The 23,976-nt window shown below is 41.8% G+C and overlaps 1 long non-coding RNA gene across 1 annotated transcript in view; it reads right to left on the minus strand.

Annotated features, from left to right (window-relative positions):
- Window positions 1–17,078: 17,078 nt before the first annotated feature.
- LOC126109380 (uncharacterized) overlaps window positions 17,079–23,976 on the minus strand; it is a 124,221-nt gene continuing 117,323 nt past the window's right edge. The window contains exon 2 of the long non-coding RNA XR_007523682.1: window positions 17,079–18,691. This is a non-coding gene — a long non-coding RNA (uncharacterized LOC126109380). The remainder of the gene's footprint in view (window positions 18,692–23,976) is intronic.

A 23,976-nucleotide genomic window follows, 5' to 3' on the forward strand; every position in this document is an offset into this window, starting at 1 on the left:
AGAAATTGCATGCAGTTACAATACAAAATTCACAATGTCGATTTATATTGACGAGAGTAACGTTTCAGCTAGTCTGTTCTTCGGATCTTTCCTGGGGGCTCAGTGTGAGACTCCGATGCACATCAGCAGGTTTACTGTTACCCTTCGACCATCACATTGACGATGAAACACATAAATTGCATCCGCTTTCAATACAAAATTCGCAATGCCGATTAATATTGACGAGAGTAAAGTTTCGGGGAGTGTGTTTTTTGGCTCTTCCCTGGGGCTCAGTGTTAGACTCCGATGCACCACGGCTGGTTTACTGTTACCCTTCGACCATCACATTGACGATGAAACACAGAAATTGCATGGGGTTTCAATACAAAATTCGCAATGCCGATTTATATCGACGATAGTAACGTTTCGCTAAGTCTGTTCTTCGGCTCTTCCCTGGAGGCTCAGTGTGAGATTCCTATGCACAACAGCAGGTTTACTGTTACCCTTCGATCATCACGTTGACGATGAAACACAGAAATTGCATCCGGTTTCAATACAAAATTCGAAATGCCGATTTATATTGACGAGAGTAACGTTTCGTTGAGTCTGTTTTTTGGTTCTTCCCTGGGGGCTAAGTGTGAGAATCCGATGTACCACAGCAGGTTTACTGTTAATCTCCGACGATAACATTGACGAAGAAACACAGAAATTGCATCCGGATTCAATATAAAATTCGCAATGCCGATTTATATTGATGAGAGTAACGTTTCGGGGAGTCTGTTTTTCGGCTCTTCCCTGGGGGCTCAGTGTGAGACTCCGATGCACCACAGCAGGTTTACTGTTACCCTTCGACCATTACATTGACGACGAAACACAGAAATTGCATCCGGTTTATATACAAAATTCGCAATGCCGATTTATATTGACGAGAGTAACGTTTCGGGGAGACTGTGTTTGTGCTCTTCCCTTGGGGCTCAGTGTGAGACTGCGATGCACCACAGCAGGTTTACTGTTACCCTTCGACCATCACATTGACGATGAAACAGAGAAATTGCATCCGTTTCCAATACAAAATTCGCTATGCCGATTTATATTGACGAGAGTAACGTTTCGGGGAGTCTCTTTTCGGCTCTTCCCTGGGGGCTCAGTGTGAGGCTCCGATGCACCACAGCAGGTTTACTGTTACCCTTCGACCATCTCATTGACGATTAAACACAAAAATGCATAAAGTTTCAATACAAAATTCGCAATGCCGACTTATGTTGGCGAGAGTAAAGTTTCGGGGAGACTGTTTTTCGGTTCTTCCCTGGGGGCTCAGTGTGAGACTCCGATGCAACACGGCAGGTTTACTGTTACCCTTCGACCATCACATTGACGATGAAACACAGAAATTGCATCCGGTATCAATACAAAATTCGCAATGCCGATTTATATTGACGAGAATAACGTTTCAGGGTGCCTGTTCTTTGGCTCTTCCCTGGTGGTTCAGTGTTACACTCCGATTCACCACGGCAGGATTAATGTTACCCTTCGACCATCACATTGACGATGAAAGACAGAAATTGCATCCGTTTTCAATACAAAATTCGCAATGCCGATTCATATTGACGAGAGTAACGTTTCTTGGAGACTGTTTTATGGCTCTACCCTGGGGGCATAGTGTGAGACTCCGATGCACCACAGCAGGTTCTCTGATACCGTTCGACCATCACATTGACGATGAAATACAGAAATTGCATGTGGTTTCAATACAAAATTCGCAATGCCGAGTTATATTGACGAGAGTAACGCTTCGGGGAGTCTATTTTCCGGCTCTTCCCTGGGGGCTCAGTGGGAGACTCCGATGCACCACAGCAGGTTTACAGTTACCCTTCGACCATCACATAGACGATGAAACACAGAAATGGCATCCGGTTGTAATACAAAATTCGCAATGCCGATTTATATTTACGAGAGTAACGTCTCGGGGAGTCTGTTATTTGGCTCTTCCCTGGGAGCTCAGTGTGAGACTCCGATGCACCACAACAGGTTTACTGTTACCCTTCGACCATCACATTGACGATGAAACACAGAAATTGCATGCAGTTACAATACAGAATTCGCAATGCCGATTTATATTGACAAGAATAACGTTTCAGGGTGCCTGTTCTTTGGCTCTTCCCTGGTGGTTCAGTGTTACACTCCGATTCACCACGGCAGGATTAATGTTACCCTTCGACCATCACATTGACGATGAAAGACAGAAATTGCATCCGTTTTCAATACAAAATTCGCAATGCCGATTTATATTGACGAGAGTAACGTTTCTTGGAGACTGTTTTATGGCTCTACCCTGGGGGCATAGTGTGAGACTCCGATGCACCACAGCAGGTTCTCTGATACCGTTCGACCATCACATTGACGATGAAATACAGAAATTGCATGTGGTTTCAATACAAAATTCGCAATGCCGAGTTATATTGACGAGAGTAACGTTTCGGGGAGTCTATTTTTCGGCTCTTCCCTGGGGGCTCAGTGGGAGACTCCGATGCACCACAGCAGGTTTACAGTTACCCTTCGACCATCACATAGACGATGAAACACAGAAATGGCATCCGGTTGTAATACAGAATTCGCAATGCCGATTTATATTGACGAGAGTAACGTTTCGGGGCGACTGTTTTTCGACTCTTCCCTGGGGCTCAGTGTGAGAATCCGATGCACCACAGCAGGTTTACTGTTACCTTCGACCATCACATTGACGTTGAAACACAGAAATTGCATCCGGTTTCAATACAAAATTCGCAGTGCTGATTTATATTGACGAGAGTAACGTTTCGGGGAGTCTGTTTTTTGGCTCTTCCTTGGGGGCTCTGTGTGGGACTCCGATACACCACAGCAGGTTTACTGTTACCCTTCGACCATGTCATTGACGATGAAAAACAGAAAATGCATTCGGATCAATACAAAATTCACAATGCCGATTTCTGTCCATAGGAGTACGGTTTCGAAGAGTATGTACTTTGGCTCTTCCCTGGGGGCCCAGTGTTAGACTCCGATGCACCACAGCAGGTTTACTGTTTCCCTTCGACCATCACATTGACGATGAAACACAGATATTGCATCCGCTTTCAATACAAAATTCGTAACGCCGATTTATATTGACGAGAGTAACGTTTCGGGGAGTCTGTTTTTTGGCTCTTCCCTGGGGGCTCAGTGTCAGATTCCGATGCAACACGGCGGGATTACTGTTACCCTTCGACCATGACATTGACGATGAAACACTGAAATTGCATCCGGTTTCAATACAACATTCGCAATGCTGATTTATATCGACGAGAGTAACGTTTCAGCTAGTCTGTTCTCTTTCCTGGGGGCTCAGTGTGAGACTCCGATCCACATCAGCAGGTTTACTGTCACCCTTCGACCATCACATTGACGATGAAAGACAGAAATTGCATCCGGTTTCAATACAAAATTCGCAATGCCGATTTATATTGACGAGAGTAACGTTTCAGCTAGTCTGCTCTTCGGCTCTTTCCTGGGTCTCAGTGTGAGACTCCGATGCACATCAGCAGGTTTACTGTTACCCTTCGACCATCACATTGACGATGAAAGACAGAAATTCCATCCGGTTTCAATACAACATTCGCAATGTCGATTTATATTGACGAGAGTAACGTTTCAGCTAGTCTGTTCTTCGGCTCTTTCCTGGGTCTCAGTGTGAGACTCTGATGCACCACAACAGGTTTACTGTTACCCTTCGACCATACAATTGACGAAGAAACACAGAAATAGCATCCGGTTTCAATACAAAACTCGCAATGCCGATTTATATTGACGAGAGTATCGTTTCGGGGAGTTTGTTCTTCGGCTTTTAACTGGGGGCTCAGTGTGAGACTCCGATGCACCACAGCAGGTTTACAGTTATTCTTCGACCATCACATTGACGAGGAAACACAGAAATTGCATCCGGTTTCAAAACAAAATTCGCAATGCCGATTTATATTGACGAAAGTAACGTTTCGGGGAGTCTGTTTTTCGGCTATTCCCTGGGGTCTCAGTGTGAGACTCCGATGCGCCACAGCAAGTTTACTGCTACCTTTCGACTATCACATTGACGATGAAACACAGAAATTGCATGCAGTTTCAATACAAAATTCGCAATGTCGATTTATATTGACGAGAGTAACGTTTCAGCTACTCTGTTCTTCGGCTCTTCCCTGGGGCTCAGTGTTAGACTCCGATGCACCACGGTAGGTTTACTGTTACCCTTCGACCATCACATTGACGATGATACTCATAAATTGCATCCGCTTTCAATACAAAATTCGTAATGCCGATTAATATTGATGAGAGTAAAGTTTCGGGGAGTCTGTTTTTTGGCTCTTCCCTGGGGCTCAGTGTTAGACTCCGATGCACCACGGCAGGTTTACTGTTACCCTTCGACCATGACATTGACGATGAAACACAGAAATTGCATCCGGTTTCAATACAACATTCGCAATGCCGATTTGTATTGACGAGAGTAACGTCTCGGGGAGTCTGTTATTTGGCTCTTCCCTGGGGGCTCAGTGTGAGACTCCGATGCACCACAACAGGTTTACTGTTACCCTTCGACCATAACATTGACGAAGAAACACAGAATTTGCATCCGGTTTCAATACAAAACTCGCAATGCCGATTTATATTGACGAGAGTATCGTTTTGGGGAGTTTGTTCTTCGGCTTTTAACTGTGGGCTCAGTGTGAGACTCCGATGCACCACAGCAGGTTTACTGTTACCCTTCGACCATCACATTGACGATGAAAGACAGAAATTGCATCCGGTTTCAATACAAAATTCGCAATGCCGATTTATATTGACGAGAGTAAGGTTTCTTGGAAACTGTTTTTTGGCTCATCCCTGGGGGCTCAATGTGAGACTCCGATGCACCACAGGAGGTTTACTGTTACCCTCCGACCATCACATTGACGAAGAAACACAGAAATTGCATCCGGTTTCAATACAAAACTCGCAATGCCGATTTATATTGACGAGAGTATCGTTTTGGGGAGTTTGTTCTTCGGCTTTTAACTGGGGGCTCAGTGTGAGACTCCGATGCACCACAGCAGGTTTACTGTTACCCTTCGACCATCACATTGACGATGAAAGACAGAAATTGCATCCGGTTTCAATACAAAATGCGCAATGCCGATTTATATTGACGAGAGTAACGATTCGGGGAGTCTGTTGTTTGGCTCCTCCCTGGGGGCTCAGTGTCAGATTCCGATGCAACACGGCAAGATTACTGTTACCCTTCGACTATGTCATTGTCGATGAAACACAGAAATTGCATTCGGATCAATACAAAATTCACAATGCCGATTTCTGTCCATAGGAGTATGGTTTCGAAGAGTATGTACTTTGGCTCTTCCCTGGGGGCCCAGTGTTAGACTCGGATGCACCACAGCAGGTTTACTGTTACCCTTCGACCATCTCATTGACGATGAAACACAGATATTGCATCCGGTTTCAATAAAAAATTCGTAACGCCGATTTATATTGACGAGAGTAACGTTTCGGGGAGTCTGTTTTTTGGCTCTCCCTGGGGGCTCAGTGCCAGATTCCGATGCAACACGGCGGGATTACTGTTACCCTTCGACCATGACATTGACGATGAAACACAGAAATTGCATCCGGTTTCAATACAACATTCGCAATGCCGATTTATATTGACGAGAGTAACGTCTTTCGGAATCTGTTATTTGGCTCTTCCCTGGGGGCTCAGTGTGAGACTCCGATGCACCACAACAGGTTTACTGTTACCCTTCGACCATAACATTGACGACGAAACACAGAAATTGCATCCTGTTTCAATACAAAACTCGCAATGCCGATTTATATTGACGAGAGTATCGTTTCGGGGAGTTTGTTCTTCGGCTTTTAACTGGGGGCTCAGTGTGAGACCCCGATGCACCTCAGCAGGTTTACTGTTACCCTTCTACCATCACATTGACGATGAAACACAGAAATTGCTTCCGGTTTCAGTACAAAATTCGCAATGCCTATTTATATTGACAAAAGTAACGTTTCGGGGAGTCTGTTTTTCGGCTATTCCCTGGGGGCTCAGGGTGAGACTCCGATGCACAACAGCAGGTTTATTGCTACCTTTCGACCATCACATTGACGATGAAACACAGAAATTGCATGCAGTTTCAATACAAAATTCGCAATGTCGATTTATATTGACGAGAGTAACGTTTCAGCTAGTCTGTTCTTCGGCTCTTTCCTGGAGGCTCAGTGTGAGACTCCGATGCACATCAGCAGGTTTACTGTTACCCTCCGACCATCACATTGACGATGAAACACAGAAATTGCATCCGCTTTCAATACAAAATCCGTAATGCCGATTAATATTGACGAGAGTAAAGTTTCGGGGAGTCTGTTTTTTGGCTCTTCCCTGGGGCTCAGTGTTAGACTCCGATGCACCACAATAGGTTTACTGTTACCCTTCGACAATCACATTGACGATGAATCACATAAATTGCATCTGGTTTCAATACAAAATTCGCAATGCCGATTTATATTGGCGAGAGTAACGTTTCGGGGAGTCTGTTTTTTGGCTCTTCCCTGGGGGCCCAGTATTAGACTCCGATGCACCACAGCAGGTTTACTGTTACACTTCGACCATTACATTGACGATGAAACACAGAAATTGCATCCGGTTTCAAAACAAAATATGCAATGCCTATTTATATTGACGAGAGTAACGTTTCGGGGAGTCTCTTCTTTGGCTATTCCCTGGCGGCTCAGTGTGATACTCCGATGCACCACAACAGGTTTACTATTACCCTTCGACCATGACATTGACGATGAAACACAGAAATTGCATTCGGATCAATACAAAATTCGCAATTCCGATTTATATTGACTTGAGTAACGTTTCGGGGAGTCTGTTTTTTGGCTTTTCCCTGGGGGCTCAGTGTGAGACTCCGATGCACCACAGCAGGTTTACTATTACCCTTCGACCATGACATTGACGATGAAACACAGAAATTGCATTCGGAACAATACAAAATTCGCAATTCCGATTTATATTGACTTGAGTAACGTTTCGGGGATTCTGTTCTTTTGTTCTTCCCTGGGGGCTCAGTGTTGGACTCCGATGCTCCACAGCAGGTTTATTGTTACCCTTCGACCATCGCATTGACGATGAAACACAGAAATTGCATCCGGTTTCAATACAAAATTGCAATGCTGATTTATATTGACGAGAGTAACGTTTCGGAGAGTCTGTTTTTTGGCTCTTCCCTGGGGGCTCAGTGTTACACTCCGATGCAACACCACAGTTTTACTGTTACCCATCGACCATCACATTGACGATGACATACAGATATAGCATCCGGTTTCTATACAAAATTCGCAATGTCGATTTATATTGACGAGATTAACGTTTCGGGGATTCTTTTTTTGGCTCTTCCCTGGGGGCTCAGTGTTAGACTCCGATGCACCACGGCATGTTTACTGTTACCCTTCGACCATCACATTGACGATGAAACAAAGAAAAAGCATCCGGTTTCAATACAAAATTCGCAATGTCGATTTATATTGACGAGAGTAACGTTTCGGGGAGTCCGTTTTTTGGCTCTTCCCTGGGGGCTCAGTGTTACACTCCGATGCAACACGGCAGGTTTACTGTTACCCATCGACCATCACATTGACGATGAAACAAAGAAATAGCATCCGGTTTCAATACAAAATTCGCAATGCCGATTTATATTGACGAGAGTAACGTCTCGGGGAGCTGTTTTTCGGCTCTTCCCTGGGGGATCAGTGTGAGACTCCGATGCACCACAGCAGGTTTACTGTTATCCTTCGACCATGACATTGCCGATGAAACACAGAAATTGCATCCGGATCAATACAAAATTCACAATGCCGATTTCTGTCTAAAGGAGTACCGTTTCGAAGAGTATTTACTTTGGCTCTTCCCTGGGGGCCCAGTGTTGGACTCCGATGCACCACGGCAGATTTACTGTTACACTTCGACCATCACATTGACGATGAAACGCAGAAATCGCATCCGGTTTCAATACAAAATTCGCAATGCCGATTTATATTGACGAGAGTAACGTTTCGGGGAGTCTGTCTTTTGGCTCTTCCTTGGGGGCTCAGTATGAGACTCTGATGCACTTTTTTTTTTATTTTTTTTTTTTACACTTGCTGCTCTTTATTTATTGACCCACCTTCTAATTGCTTATGGTGGGTCGTATTAAGCCTCTTAGCCACTGTGACTGGGCTCGGGCCCAGGAGTGGTTATGTGAGTTACCTCCCCTGTTCCCGATCCCACTCACACTGTTGCCCAAGTCTTGCCACGTGGAGGCGGGCTTTTACGTTATTTGTTCTTTTTTGTTCGTTGTGCAGCTTTTAGATACATTACAAATAATATAAATAATACGGAAATGGGAAACAATTTCATTTTGAATTTAAGAAGGAGTAAACAGAAAGATAGGAAAGAAAAGGATAGAGAAATTACCACCACCTATGTGTGGGTTGCGGTCAGGGTCTTGGAATGACCTTCAAGACGCTGGCCGCCACTCACAGTTCACATATGTACTTGTAAACTTAATTAGCTTTTTACTACTTACATAGTGCAAAATTAAATAATAACTAGTCTAGATGTGATGGAGTGATTTATTGAATTTGTTTAGGTCTGTGTGTGTGTCATTATGTGTGGTTGTGGGTGTGTATGTGTGCTTGTCAGACAAGATCTCGCTTGATGAATGATTGGCACCTCCCGGCTATATGGCAACTCAGCCTGGACGGTGGTTTTCCCCGATCTACATTGTGTATCCGTCGGGTTGGGCACAGCTAAGGGGAACCACAATTAAGATCCTTCCATCCAGGCTGGGTGTTGCCTCTCGCCAGGTTGCGTAGGTCCCTGGGGTAAGTGCCTGGATTTTGACTATTACTCATTTGTGATTTTGTGTGCATGTGTGTTCTTTAGTGTTGGATGTTGTTCAGGTACCTAGACTACTCATACGCAGGTTGCCACAATGGGTCGTCGACATGGCTTATCTCAACATCTGTGTCTTCGCCCAAGGTGTTTGTACTGCTATCCATCTCATGGGCACTCTGTGGTCTGCGTCCCCGGCCTTGCCTTCTGAATGGTCTACTGTTTAGATATTCGGTATACAGGGACCTGGATATTTCGTCAGTTAGTGTATTAAGTTTGTCACATAGGTCTGGGTCTCGTAGAAAGGTGTATATTTCATCTTGGGTATTCTGCCGGGTAATGTGTAGTGTGTGTCTAATGTTTGTGCGTTGCCCACAGAATAGGACAGTGTGTTCTGGGGAGCCTTCTTCCCCACATGTGCATCTGGTAGTCCGCTGCAGACTCATGCGGCTCAGGTGTCTGGGATAAGGGCCGTGGCCTGTCAGAAAATGTACCATACCGCGGCTAGGATCGATATGCTTCAGTCTTAATCGTTCTTTGATGTCAGGGAAAAAGCTATAGACTCGTCGGCCCTTATCGCTGTTAGCCCACTCGCTCTGCCAGGTATCCACTCGCCATGCTTTGAGTTGACGTGATGTAGCATATGGTACACCAGTGATCTGCCGAACCTGGTCTAGTTTCCCCATCTTACTAGCCAGTACTTTGCCGCACGGTATCTTATGGTTACGTCTATTGGGAAGATTCCCATCACGACGCAAAGTGCGTCGACTGAGGTTGTGTTGAAGGCCCCTGTTAGTCGAAGCAGAATGCTTCTTTGCCCCCGCCGTATGGCGGTTCTGTTAGTGGATAGGCTGAGTCTATGGGCCCACGTGCTGGCAGCAAAACATAGTACCGACTCGAAGAGAGCGCAATGATATGTTCGTATGACTGACAGTGGTAGTCTGTATTGTTCCGAGTTTAGCCTTGCCAGTTTGTGCAGTATTTTTTCTGCTTTGTCCGTGGATATTCGTATGTGTTCGTGGAAGTTCAACCGTTCGTCTATGTAGACTCCAAGGTAGCGTGTTACTTTTGATCTTTTAATGTTTGTGTCCCCGATTTTGACTGCTGGGTTCCTGTGCAGGATGCCCTTTAGTAGTGTGTAAGTTGTTTTATTTTCTGCTACCTTGAGCTTGTTGTCTGTGCACCATTGTGTAATTGTTTTGAGTGTATCATTGGCTCTGTCTTCTAGCTTGGCACGGTTGTTTGCTGACACTACAACAAGCAGGTCGTCAGCGTAAGCGACAACTCCATCTGTCGCATTGTGCTCCTCAAGTAATTCTAGGAGCGGTTCTAACATTATGTCCCAGAAGATGGGGCCGCAGATCGATCCTTGTGGACAACCTTTGGTAATGCGTTTGATTACTTTCTTGTCGTCCATGTGCCAAGCGACTGTTCTGTCCCTGCAGTAGTCTACAAGACTGTTGTACAGGGATTCCGGTACCTGCAGGTGTCTGAGCCTCTTGAAGAGGACCGGCCACCATAGATTATCAAATGCACCCGAGATGTCAATCATAATGGCTAGTGTGTACTTTGTAGGTGTGTTGTGTACAATTTGAAGTGCTCTGTTGATTGCATCGTCAATAGACTTTCCTTCCCGAAAGCCATATTGGTGTGGTGTCAGTCCCCGAAGTGTGCGATGTGTTTGTAGTCTTTTGCAAAGGAGTTTTTCTTGTGTTTTAGCGAGTGTATTGATGAGGCATATGGGTCTATATGATTTGGGTTCTGAGGGGTCTTTGTCTGGTGCTTTTTTGATGATGACCGCCCTAGAGGCTTTCCACACTGCAGGCACACGGCCTAGCCTTAATGCGTCGTTCAGCAGCGTTGTGAGGTATGGGGTGATCTGCGGTGCTATCTGTTTTAGTACCTCAGAGTGGATACCATCTGGTCCAGGCGCTTTCTTATTTTTAAGTTCTGAGATCGCTATCGCCACCTCTTCCTGCACAAACGGACAGGTGACGGTTGGTGTGGTGTAGGCTGTGGTGAGTTCTCGTCTCAGTGCTGCTTGTTCAGGTGTGTCTGTGGTGGCGATGTCGTCAGGAAGGAGTTTGCCTAGCAGGTACTCCGCTGTGCCTCTCCATCCTTTAGTCATCACCCCGTCATCCTGTCGTAGCGTTCCCAGAACCAGTGGGCTCTTGATTTTTTCGGTCACGATCTTGTAAGGTTCCCCCCATATGTTAAGTTGTGTTTGTCTTGCTACGTAGTCATTCCATTGGTCTTTTCTAGTCTTATTTAGTTCTTGTTTGTATCTGTCCTTGGCAAGCCGGTATTCATGTAGTCTTACTTGTCTTTCTCTGTCTGAGATTGCCCTTTGGTAGAGTCTACGTCTACGTCTGGTGTCCTGCTTGAGTTGTGTTAGGTGTGCTGTCCAAGGGCTGGTCTGCTGTTTTGTTTTGCGTGATGTGGGGATACAGGTGTTTTGTATGTGTGTAATGATTTCTGTTAACTTGTGTGCTCTGTAGTCAACACTGCCTCTGATGTTCTGCAGTGATTGTTCCTGTATCTTGTGTCTTACTGTGTCCCAATCTGTCCTATGAAAGAGCAGTCTTCTGGGTTGTGTTGCAGTGTTGTTGTTTGCTGTCTTCTGTAGAGTTAGCGTGATAACATTATGGTCACTCGTGGTAATGTGGTCGTGTACCGTCCAGTCTAGTATGTAGGTAGTCGCGGCGTTATTTGCAAGGGTGATGTCTATGTTGGATGAGGAGCCGTCATGCCCTGTGAATGTAGGATGGTGTCCTTCCTCGTTGATGACGTTCAGTCCATTTTCGTGTATGTTAAAGACTGCGATGGAGCTCCGTATGCCACGGCAAACTGGCTGACACTGACGGCGGCGGTGCACAAATGCTGCGCAGCTAGCGCCATTCGACGGCCAACACCGCGGTTCCTGGTGTGTCCGCTGTGCCGTGCGTGTGATCATTGCTTGTACAGCCCTCTCGCAGTGTCCGGAGCAAGTATGGTGGGTCTGACACACTGGTGTCAATGTGTTCTTTTTTCCATTTCCAGGAGTGTAATTCTAATTTCGTTCTAGACGGCTGCAGGCCATCAATGGTGTCTGTTCTTTCGGACATGTCCGAAAGAACAGACACCATGCCCATAAAGCATTTAATTTAACGTTTTGATTCCATTAATGAAGAAACTGAAAGTCAAAATTTTTTAATCTTTGTTCGATTTCTACGTTTATTAGGGGAAATAATGTAAATTAAAGACTGAAAATAGGTTTTTACAAGAATTGGTTTTGTGACAGGCTTTAACAATTAGGTTAAAGTGAAGCTGGAGAAACTGATAAGAGGCGAAAACCAGTTGTATCAGCGATAACCGCCATTCCCACTGGTGTTTGGAGTTGTAAGAGCGACGCGCAAGGACATCTAGAACAGTTTCTCAGAACGGTTACTGCAGCTCTAAGGTTCTCAAAATGAACGGGCCAGCCACAGGGTCCAGTAGGGGGTGGGGGAGGGGGAGGGCAGGAGGTGGGGAGGGGAGGAGAGGCAAAGGAGCACTTTCATCCATCGCCCCCAACCCTCCCTGGAATTTGGAGTGAAGAGTTTTTATTGGTCACAGTATACTCATACTCTTCCAGATAAGAATTCTTCACAATACTGCTATACCTTAGCTTTGACCAGTTGTAGCGCTTATAGAGTTAGGGTCTTGTAGCTTGATGCACCTCGTAACTGACCAGCTGATTTGTACACAAAGTGCCAGTTTCAGAATCATGCACTCCAATCTCGACGCGCCTCCCCCCACCCCTCCTCTGGAAATACTTCTGCAGACTCCCGTCTGCCACTGAGCATATATTTTGTTAACATCCTGGTTTTAATAGCATCGAAGGAACAGCATTGTGCAGTAAAGAGTAGACCTAGCACAGAACAAACCATTTACATTGAAACGCATCACTTAGTAGATGGTGAAGTACTCTGAAGCTAGGCAGATAGAAACACAACCTCCTGGCACTGTATCTGACCCAAATTCTAACGCTACACTAATCTCTTGTATCTACCTACCACGCCCTCAAAAAGCCAACCATTTACTATTATCAGAAGTTCCGAAAAATGAGGAAGAAATTGACCCACACTTTTTTTCCGTTGTTCATTATTTCGATTCCCCCATAAAGGGAGGGGACTTGCAGCCACAGGTTACACAAGTTCAATCATAAATACATACATAAATACATAAAAAGAGATGACAATAAGAGACGGTTTTTAAAAACACATTGGTGCACGGTATTTACGATTTTTACAGGAAAAAATGGATGACAAAATAAAGGTTTTTAAAAAATACGCTGGTGGACAATATTGGTGATTTTTTATCTGTATAGATGACTAGCGGAAAAACTTGGCGTTGCCCAGGCATTTATTTACAGCCGTGCGTCCACGTCCGTACTATGCAGTGTCTGACCTATTCCTGAGTTTTTATGGCGTATCTCCTGGAACATGTGTCGTATAATGATATAGTTTTGTAGGTACATTCAGCGTCATATGCAGATACTGTCTGCGAAATTTATTGCGAATATAGTAGCAAAGAAGTAACAAATTTAAATGTCATGAATGCTGTGATGCCTACACACTTGGGTGCAACTAATGTACAATTGACGCTTGGCACCGTCATTATGGCTACCATCACCTGTAGTCGAAATTGGACCAGCTGTGTCGTTGTAGTGAAAATATAAATGTGCATAACATGGTAAACGACCATTCTTTCGAGCCATTGGAGCTAATCTACAATCAAAAATATCATGTAAAAGTAGTAGGGGCAACGGCCTTGCCGCAGTGGATACACCGGTTCCAGTCAGATAACTTAAGTTTAGCACTGTCGGCGTGGCCGGCACTTGGATGGGTGGCCATCTGGGCTGCCATGCGCTGTTGCCATTTTTCGGGGTGCACTCAGCCTTGTGATGCCAATTGAGGAACTACTCGACCGAACAGTAGCGGCTCTGGTCAAAGAAAACTATCACAACGAGTGGGAGAGCCAGCTCCTCCTCACCCTCAGCTGAGGATGACATGGCGGTCAAATTGTCCTAATTGGCCACGTGTGGCCTGAAGACGGAGTGCTTTTTTAAAGTAGTACACCCTACAAAAAACTGACAGTCTAGACTCAGGGACTGCCCACAGTAAATGCTGCATTGGAGCTACAAATACTATTAAAATAACTGTTTGAGTTCTCTTTGATTGTCCATTCATCTGAAGTGAGTCTTTTATTACAGTGTGCTGAAAAATCAATTTTACGTTAATGGCGGATAAATATTATGTTAATGGCGGCAAATTAACTTTACCCTAATGACATGCAAGGTCATTGCTATTCTATCACGTAAAGTATTCTCAGATTGAAATGTTTTGCATTACTAAATCTCCAATGTAGATTCATCATAAAATGAACAGGAACTTTTTTGTGGGAAATTTAATGAAGCCATTTTGGGGGGGGGGGGGGCGTACATTTTTGCTAGAGGCCCAAATGCATTTTTCTTGAATAACACAATAACTGTGGTCACCAACAAAAACTTATTCCAGTACAAAATTTAATGTAGTTAATTTTCATACAAAAAGGTCCTGTTCATTGTTTTTGTAGGACTAACAGTGTGCATGTAGGGAAGAGAGAAGATTAAAATCATGGGTGTGGTTCTTGAAGATGTTGCAGCTTCCATAAAACTTTATGGTAGGGGCAGCTGAATAACCCTGTGTATGATCCAGAAGATTCAACAACATTCTTAACACAACTCATGGTCAAACATGGCTGCTGATAGAAAACAGGTGATTCATATTGGCTTTGTGTATCCCCATTATGTGACTGCAGTAAAGAAGAGGATGTGGGATGTTCTCTGTCAACTTTTATACCCACATTGGTAAGCCAAAAGACATTAAAATATACAAGGCATGCCAGAAAAGAAAGTACCATTGTGGGGAAAAGGACTAATGAAAACATTTCTTCAGACCAAAATTTGTTTTTTTGAAGAAATACTCTTTTCCTACATAACAGCCACCATTGTTAAGACATTTGTCATAGCAGTAAGCCACCTTTTCTATGCCCTCTTCATAGGAAGATACCACCAGTGAAGACGTCCAATACTGATCACACTTTATTACATCATCATTGGTGTTGAAGCACCTTCATCCTTCTTGATGATGAAGTAAAAGTGGTAGTCAGAAGATGTGAGATCAGGTGGTCGAACTGTTCCCAAGTGAACTGTTTAGTAAGGTTTTCAGTGCCACCAAATGAGAATTTCGCATCTTTTGTTTTGAATAGTGTGATGGAGTTCCCTCGGTGTTTTACAGTATTATACCGCTTTCATGGTTTCACCTCTGAGAAGGAATTCAACAAGCAGAATGCCTTGTTGGTCGTAGAATCCATTTCACCTGATTTTTTGCACTGACAACTTCATTCTGATTTTTTTTTCTTTTTCTTTTTTTTGGGCTTGGGGGGGGGGGGGGGAGGAGGAGTATTGTTGGATTGTGAGTTCCTTCACTCCATAGAGTGTTGTTTTTATTTTGGAGTGTCATGGAAAACCCAAGTTTCATCACCAGTCACGATCTTCCTCATCACTGTATTCAGTGCTGAAATGTCAAAACCCTGCCAAGGTACATAATTTTGTAGGCATTTTTGGAACACAATTCACAAAAATTTAAGCAATTTATGACTGAGTCATGCAAAACAGTTTCTGAAATACATTCTTATTGTGAACCATCTGTTTTCATGAATTTTCTAATTCATTTTCTCACCCATACCCTCAGTGACAACAGAAGGCTGCCCAATACATGGTTCACCATGAAAGTTGAGCAAACAGTCTCATGCACTTTCTCACCTTAAGTATCTACAAGTTGATGAATTTCAGCTGGCTTAATGTTCTGTGTGTTGAAACACAACATAACAGAGTGCACTTCACAGTCACTGTGCTCAGAGGTTGTCTTAAACATTTTGAATGATCACTAACAAATAGAAATACAACAAAATTTAGCTCCAGTGTCAACTGTGGAAAGATAACGAACCAGAGAAATGTGTAAACCTACAACACAAGTGCTGCAGTGGCAGTAGAATAATTTGGTACTTACTTTCAGGATGCACCTCATACTTTGAACTTCAATGGAAGTGCCCATCACCTTTTAATGTAAATTTTTGCTTATGATGGAAACTATGTTTAAACAGTTTGTGTGGGTAGCAAGGGGGGTTATTTAACAGTTGAACTATCTTTGGTTTGTTTATCTCTCTCTAGTCATGACAGGTAATGTGATTCAAGGACAAAGGTACTTTCTGACTTACCTTAGTCAAGCTCCAACTCTTCTGTCCTGTACAGCTACTTGCTTTTATCCTGAGGTTGTTACTCTCAGGCCTGCTTGGGCTTAAAGCTGGTTCATTAGAAATGAAGCTGCTCCTAAAAAAATTGTATACATTGCGTAAAAAAAACTACATTTACTAAGAATTTGTGGGGTCAGAGGAGATAGAGATACACTTCATTACATGTGACTGGTGTGCACCATGTTCCTGATATCGATCCGTTAAAGTTTTGATGTTAGTAATGCTCAAGAGATGGTGTGACTATTGGTACATGGGCATTTCTGAAAGTATTGCCTGTCTACATTATGACACAACTGGAATATGCTTGCTCAAAACAACCAAGTGTGAATAATGAACTGGTAACAGGTTCTTCTGCAGTGCTTCATACACCAACATCGTCTCCCACTATAAAAAAGAAATTTAGAGGAAATCACATAAAAAACATTATTTTTCTCTCCCAAACACTCAAACATTGTGTGTATGTAGTTTTTTTTTGTTTTGTTTTAATACACCCTGTATATGAAAAGAGCTGTCACCATTACCTACACTGCTTACATGGTGTTAATTTGCACACAGATTTCTGGTTGTTCCACTGGAAAGTTTACCAAGACATTTACAGTATAAAGCCGATACTCGCCTGTAACTTAAAAATGTACACAGCTCAAAGGTAGTAGAACTGCAACTCTGTAGAATTACCATGTCTTTCATGCAGTACAGCATTTTTAACCGTACAATTATAATATTCATGTAACTGATATTATTTAGTGATGAGACTTCTGGGGTAAGCTACAAAGTAATTACTCCATGCTGTACAGAAAAACAAAACAGCCTCACTGTTAATATTTCTCTTATAGGTAATGGGAACAAAGGAACCCACAAAATTAAGAAGATTAGCATTTTTTTTTAATTCATCTATCTTTTACAGAAAAAAACAGTAAATTTCAACCATAAACGTTTCGTAGGCACGTTACAACATTAACAAACACTGCATTATAATTTGTGACCATACATTATATATATTTTCTCTGAAAATGTCTTTAGTAACAATGCACTACACCTGTTACAAGAAACATTGTGTCCTGTCTTATTCAGTGGTCTTTGTTTTACTTCTTTAATTATTTGGCACTTCAGTTCCATGGAACACTATTTAATGTGCAGCTATATACTTGATTATTTTTATTACTCAACATGCGTAATATTACTTAAAGGTTAATTTTATGATCAACTTACAGAAACAGATAGGTTAAGAAACATCGATGTATTCCGATGGTCACTTGGCGGTCGTCTATTATCTACCTGCAGTCTGTCACTGCTACATAGTGTTGAAACCATAGGCTAGGTGGAAGACTCACTGGACGAAAAATTGTTAGAACTACCTACCTACATACATACATGGGTGAAAAGCAGTTCTGCTGGTCTCAAAAAACTTTATTGTGCGCTTCTGTTCCAAATGACAACTTAAATGAAACTTCACATCTACAGTAATTTCACCAATAAGGTGGGCTACAAATAGGTTGTAATATTCTGACCTGAGTAACTCTTCAGCAAGTAGAGCTACATAATATGTGCTACTGTTTTTATATGAACACTAACACTAGTCATGTTTACAATAGAAACAATAATTAGGTCCAATACATTTAAAATTGTATGCCTACAGCAAGCAACACTACAACCAGAAAGTCCTGCTTGTTGAAAATGAAAATTCATCAACATATTTGTACACACTGAAATACCTTACATTCATTCTCTCTTGCTGCAATAATGCTAAAACTCATAGCCAAAGGCAATTTTACATTGTTGAGGGGAACTAGAATAGCTAATAAATATAACTAAATATTATCTGTATTCATTTGAGTTTGTTTCACTAAGATCCAGATTATGTTGTCACAGTGGATACAGCAACTTATGTCCCCTTGTTCTCACATTAACCAATTATAGTTTTCAATTTTGGCCAATTGATACAAGACAGACTTTTAACTCCTTCATGTTCATTGTTATTGGCAATAACTTTATTAGCTCTTATCATCTGTGATGACAATACAAAACTCGAAGGTTACAAACTCTGTTAGTAAACAAGTCAATGTATTCTGTGCCAGCACTTAGTCATTAAAACAAAACCTCTTTCAAATTTTGTTTACATTCAGTGCTATTCATTTTGTTCTAAGGCTTGTGTTTAGTATAAATAACCAATAGTGCATCTGTAGGCCTTATCAGTTTCAACATTAAAACTGTACCATGCAGAACGGCATTTCTCTGACCAATTGGAAGTAACGTTTAAGTATTCAGAGCATTTGCCTCAATTTGATCCCATAGATTGCCACTTTACTGACGTGGCATTTAATAAATTGAAAAGAGCATCTCTCTTGAAATATTTACAAACTCAATACTGTTGAATGACACGTACATACATTTCGACACAGTTATACAATTGAAAATATTGACAGATGCTCCTAAAATTTCTTTTGCAACCTGAATACTGAAACATGTTCTAGGAACTACCTTAAAATGTTAACATTCTACAAGAGGCTCTACACTGGAAGACACACTATTTCGTTTTTATATTATTGCAGAAGGGCAGGAGCAAGATAAGGTACTTTCAGGGAACGACCGCCAAGTACAAGTAATTACCAATATCTTGCAGGTTCCAGTACTCACCGTGGTCTTATTATCATCCAGTTAGAAACATTCACACAATGTTAATCACAGCAGAAGCACTTCCACTACAATGGTTGTGCCAAGTATGCTCCTAAACCCTGTTGTTCTCATTTACTTTTATGTGGTTTATATTGTTCATTGATAAACAATGGCATCCTAGCAGACACTGTAGAAATAAACTTGCTTGGACCAAGTACAGTATAACAGATGTTAACTCTTTATTAGTATTTCTGTCACAACAATAGAAGGTAAGTAAGGTTGCTCCACATCAAAATTATAAAAATTTTTACTGCCAACACCAGTTGTTCTACTCCAAAATGAAACTAAATTGTCAGATCTTCTGTGTGGTCTGCAAGTTCCTTTATGTTGGAAGCATATGTCTGACTGAATTTTATGAAGCAGTGCTTAATAGACAAGTTTTTTAGAACATGTTGTTTAGTAGAAAGCAAAGAAAAAACTAAAAGTAAATGAAATGAGACTTTTATTTTATTTCACCCAGTCACACCAGGAATCCTCAATACACATTTATGAAAGAAAGTAAGATTACAACTTATAAAAATGTGAGCTGTTATCCAAAGCAACTATAAGAAAATGTTGTTTGAGTAGTGACAAGTTAGCAAGAACCAATACCCCATTTCTGCTTCAGAAGAATGTATCTAACAAGAAGCCAAGTTTCTTACACTCATTTATTACATGGGAAAGTGTGGCTCCTACCAGCTGCCTTATGTATTTGCACTGTCCACTGGTTGTTTTCAAAGGGGAAACACAAGTCAGGGAGCAATTTTCCATAAGAGGTGAAATTAAAGAGGCACAACATGTTCGGGGGGAGGCTGGAGAAATGTGTGTTACAAGGTTATGGCAGGCCCAATGTATAATGTTTCTATTTTGATGTACAGTTCACATAAAAGACAGGCCAGGTAGTGAACATAAATAACATGCAATTCAGTATGTATTTCAACTTTGAATACTGTGTGCACATTTGGGAGGTTGTGTGAACTAAATAATTTTTAGATGGGGAACTAACCAGCAACTGCTTTACTGAGCCATATAAATTATAATCACTGCAGCATTGAGCCAGTGGCTTTACATGTGCGGAATAAATTAGATTAAAGTTTTTTTAGTATGAATATTGTTACAGGCATGTAAGCAATATGTATTTAGCTGGAAATTAAATATTTCTACTTGAGAAGACAACATATTGTTACAGAATGAAAGTATCTTGAAGGTTTATGGAAATATATATTATAATTTGCTCTCTCTCATGTTATGACACATGGTGAGTATGTACGCTACACTTTAATAGTTACTTCTTTTTGTGTGACACACATCAGGTAGCCTGGAACTAGTGTCAGGATAGTTCCTTCACAATGGCAACAAAGTTTCCTTTTTATATGCTGAACAATATTTTTAAATAGTGTGATGTGAAGAAATCTTTTGAGTGAGAACAAAGTTTCTCATGACAATATCTTCAGATTTGAGCAAAGCCTCAAGGTTTCAACATTTGCCATGATCAACTTCATGTCAACTGTGAGAGAAGGAAGGTTGCCAATCTTAGATGTTTTGGTAAAATGAAAATCAGATGGGCCAAGGTGTGTACCACAAGCCACCACACTCTCGTGTTTGTCTCAGGGTGCAGGGTTTCGGACCATCCAGTTCAGAAGGTAGGTGTTTTAAATACAATGATAGAAAGAGCTGCAATTGTTTGTGATGAGAACCACTTGGATTCCAAAACAAGTGATATAAAGCTGGGACATCGAGAAATGATACTGAACAATCGGGATAAACTACGTATGGTGCTCCTTCCTCTGCATGGTTCTCCAAATAGCAAAATAGGCATTGTCCTAGGGCCCAAAATGATAAACAAAATATTATGGACAGGTTGCCTCAGGGTCTCTGTGATGTGTAGTACACCATGTTACTACACTGGTGAATCCAGCCAAACCTTTTTCGACTGCTATGTGGAACACCAAAGGTAGAACAAAATTTAAGAAATTAAAATCTTGACCCCTGTACTTCTACATGCTGGGTTTCTGTTGCGAAAGAAGCACGAGAAATTAGAATGTGTGAGAATCACTTCAATCAGGCCAGTGGCTATATAATCTTAGTGGTGCATGGAACTGGGTTCTCAAGGCTGAGAAGAGGCAGAAAAATGAAGTGAACTGTTTATGTTCCTTTGAAAGATCTAGTGACACTGATAGCACAAAGTAAGGATTACGTATGCCAATCAAGGACTATTTAAGACCATGACAGTTGGTCTTCTTGACTAGGGGCACGAAAGAACAAACCCCCCCCCCCTCCCCCACCACCACCACCACCACCACAGAAGAAAGGGAAAAATATTGTGAACTGCCATGCCAGATAGACAAATGTGTAAATTCATTATCAGAACACGTAACAGGTAGTGAGTAGTAATAAGTTTGGCCAAAGCCAGTTGTCATTGATTACAAAATTAACAGGAGTGTCTACATCCATCTCAAACTTTAGAGGAATTCTTGCCTCAGTGAGTAAAAAGTTCAAATGACTGCATTTGGAATTAATTATCTTTAAAGACACATTTTGCTCTCTAACTAGGAGTTTTCGTTAGGTCAATACACGCCTAAGATGTTATTTTTCATGAGCAACACTGTGTTGATCACTAACTGTGTGAACAAAGAACAGCTCTCAAGCATACTAAACATCAATGACCCACTGCCTACTGGAATAATGAAGGTTTCTTTATGGACCGCATTTTGATCACTTGGGAGAAGCAATCACTACTTTATAGTGGGCTGTAATGATTTCAAGTGTAATATCTCACTTCACCTCGTACAATTTATAACTTTGGCATTCTGCTGTGATTAGTGCATTGCTTAACAAATCAAAGAAGTAAACAACAGTTAGCCAAGATATGGGAGCTCTTTTCCTTTTCTTTTTTTATAATACCTGCCACTCTGTCTATGTCATGTTAATAGAAACTGACAATCGTAGCACCCGCAATGGTTCAATTTTCACTTTCACAAAAAGAAAACCAGACTGTCTGTGTGTTTGGTGTTCAGCAGGAGGCAAAACCTTGTTAGTGGTCTGGCTGCGAGACTCAAAAGCATTCTAATCCCCGTGCTTACATCACCGGGTTTTGAGAGAACTGTCAGGAGGCGGCAGTGTTCTGCTTGGCAGGTTGTGCAGGTCCTGAAACACACAAAGTATGGCAAAAATTACTATTGGGACAATAATGCATTAATAAGTCACTAGAAACTGCTGTCAGGTAGAACCACTGTAATGAATAACAACCAGAAGCATTTCTACAAGTACTGCATATGAGTGCAGCTTATGGAAACTATATGAACACAAGTTCAAAATCCCTTTCTTATCTGCAGGAATTTACACTAGATTATAGCACAACAGCTGTAGGGACCTAGATTAAGTTTATTCACTGTGGATGTTTACGACTGTTTATTCAGTGTAAATACAGAAAATTGCAACACTCTCATTTCATTCTTTTCAACAGAACAACCAAAGGAAATAGAAAATCTAGCTGAAGAAATTAATAAATGACACCACAAAATTCAATGCACTTCACTGTAGAAATGAAACACCTGATGACATTAACAAAACTTTATATAAAAATGCTGAAATTTCCAGGAAGCCAACAATTACCAGTGTTAACATCCATAACTCTTCTTGCTATCCAGATCAATAAAAAAAAGTGTTCTTCAGGAGAATGTTTAATCACATGCTTAAAAACCCAATGGATACAAGTAAAAGATATAAAGAAACAAAAATTGTAAAATCAGTAATGAATACAACCCTGCTGTAATACATAAATTAAACCAACCAATTTCTGGACAACCACCCACAAACAGGAAGACCATCTTTGTAATAAGCTGACCATCCTTAAGGAAGATTTCATACCAAATTGCCAACCTCTTCAAGTTGTACGACATAACAATAAGCTTCTTCACGAGCAACAAAATACAGAATAATATCATCCACAATACTGAAAGCACTAAGTAAGAATATGAAAAGTCAGATACGTCCAAACTTCTGAAATTAACAGACTAGTAGAAGCACAGGGATGCACTCTGTATTAACATACAGAACAAATCCAACTTCGCAGAATGAGTTACTTGGCAAGAATTGTGGCAAACAGTATAGAAAAGAACCTGGCAAGAAATTTGACTTTCCTGAAGGAACTGAAATATCTTTCAACACAGATACGGCACCAGTCTACCTACTCAATGACAAATCTTGCCTTCACAGTTATGAAAAAAAAACCTGCCCCCTCTCTATCTCTCTTTACATCTTACCTACATTGATATCATGATAAAAAATCTACCAGAAAATAAATCTTGCATGATATATCTAAGCCTTCTACTCATGTTTTTAAAAGTAAAGTTCATGTACACTCTTTGACATAAAACTCGACCGGCGGCCGGCCGCTTCAGAGGCTAAATCCGCGCCAATCGCGACATAGGACAAAAAAACTGGCCAACTCGCTAATTTTCTAAGTCCGGTTATCTGCACAATCTGGCAACACTGTAGACTGCGGCACTTCCTGGAGGAAAACTTGTCCCAAGATAGAGAGACTCTAGGCTGATTACGCCTGTGGTCTAGCGGTAGCGTGCGTTGTTTCTGTTCATAATGTCAGTGGATCGAGAGCAGCTGGCATAAAATATTTTTATAGCCTCTTCTGTCTGAATGCTGAAGACGTGAATGTAATGGTAGCGCAGATTCAATCTATTTCGCTTTGTGACACACCGATATCAAAATTTTATCTAGTAACGATTTTGCGGCAGATTTCCTGCAGACTGTCCTCCTCTGAACGCCGTATGGGGCAAAGCTCCGGGATCCATTTGCTGGCTACTGGCAGCGGCCGTGGCGACAGCAGCGGCGCTGCACTCCCCCGTTCTTTATCGAAAGCGCCTGCTACCGCTCATCGCTTTTGATGATTTAAAACGCTTTATTATTAAATGTTGCTCCACAGAAAATTTCTACAATTTCCATTCACGCTCAAAAGCAACGGAGACAGACGCCCTGATTAGTAGGCGGGTAATCGGCAAGAGCTGAGTATGGCCCGAAATTAATTTTATAGACTGGGACGAAATTAAACCACCTCACTACATTCGATGAATTTATAAATGCTTCATACCTCG

Source organism: Schistocerca cancellata, chromosome 12, assembly GCF_023864275.1.
Source record: "Schistocerca cancellata isolate TAMUIC-IGC-003103 chromosome 12, iqSchCanc2.1, whole genome shotgun sequence".
Classification (NCBI taxonomy): Eukaryota; Metazoa; Arthropoda; class Insecta; order Orthoptera; family Acrididae; genus Schistocerca; species Schistocerca cancellata.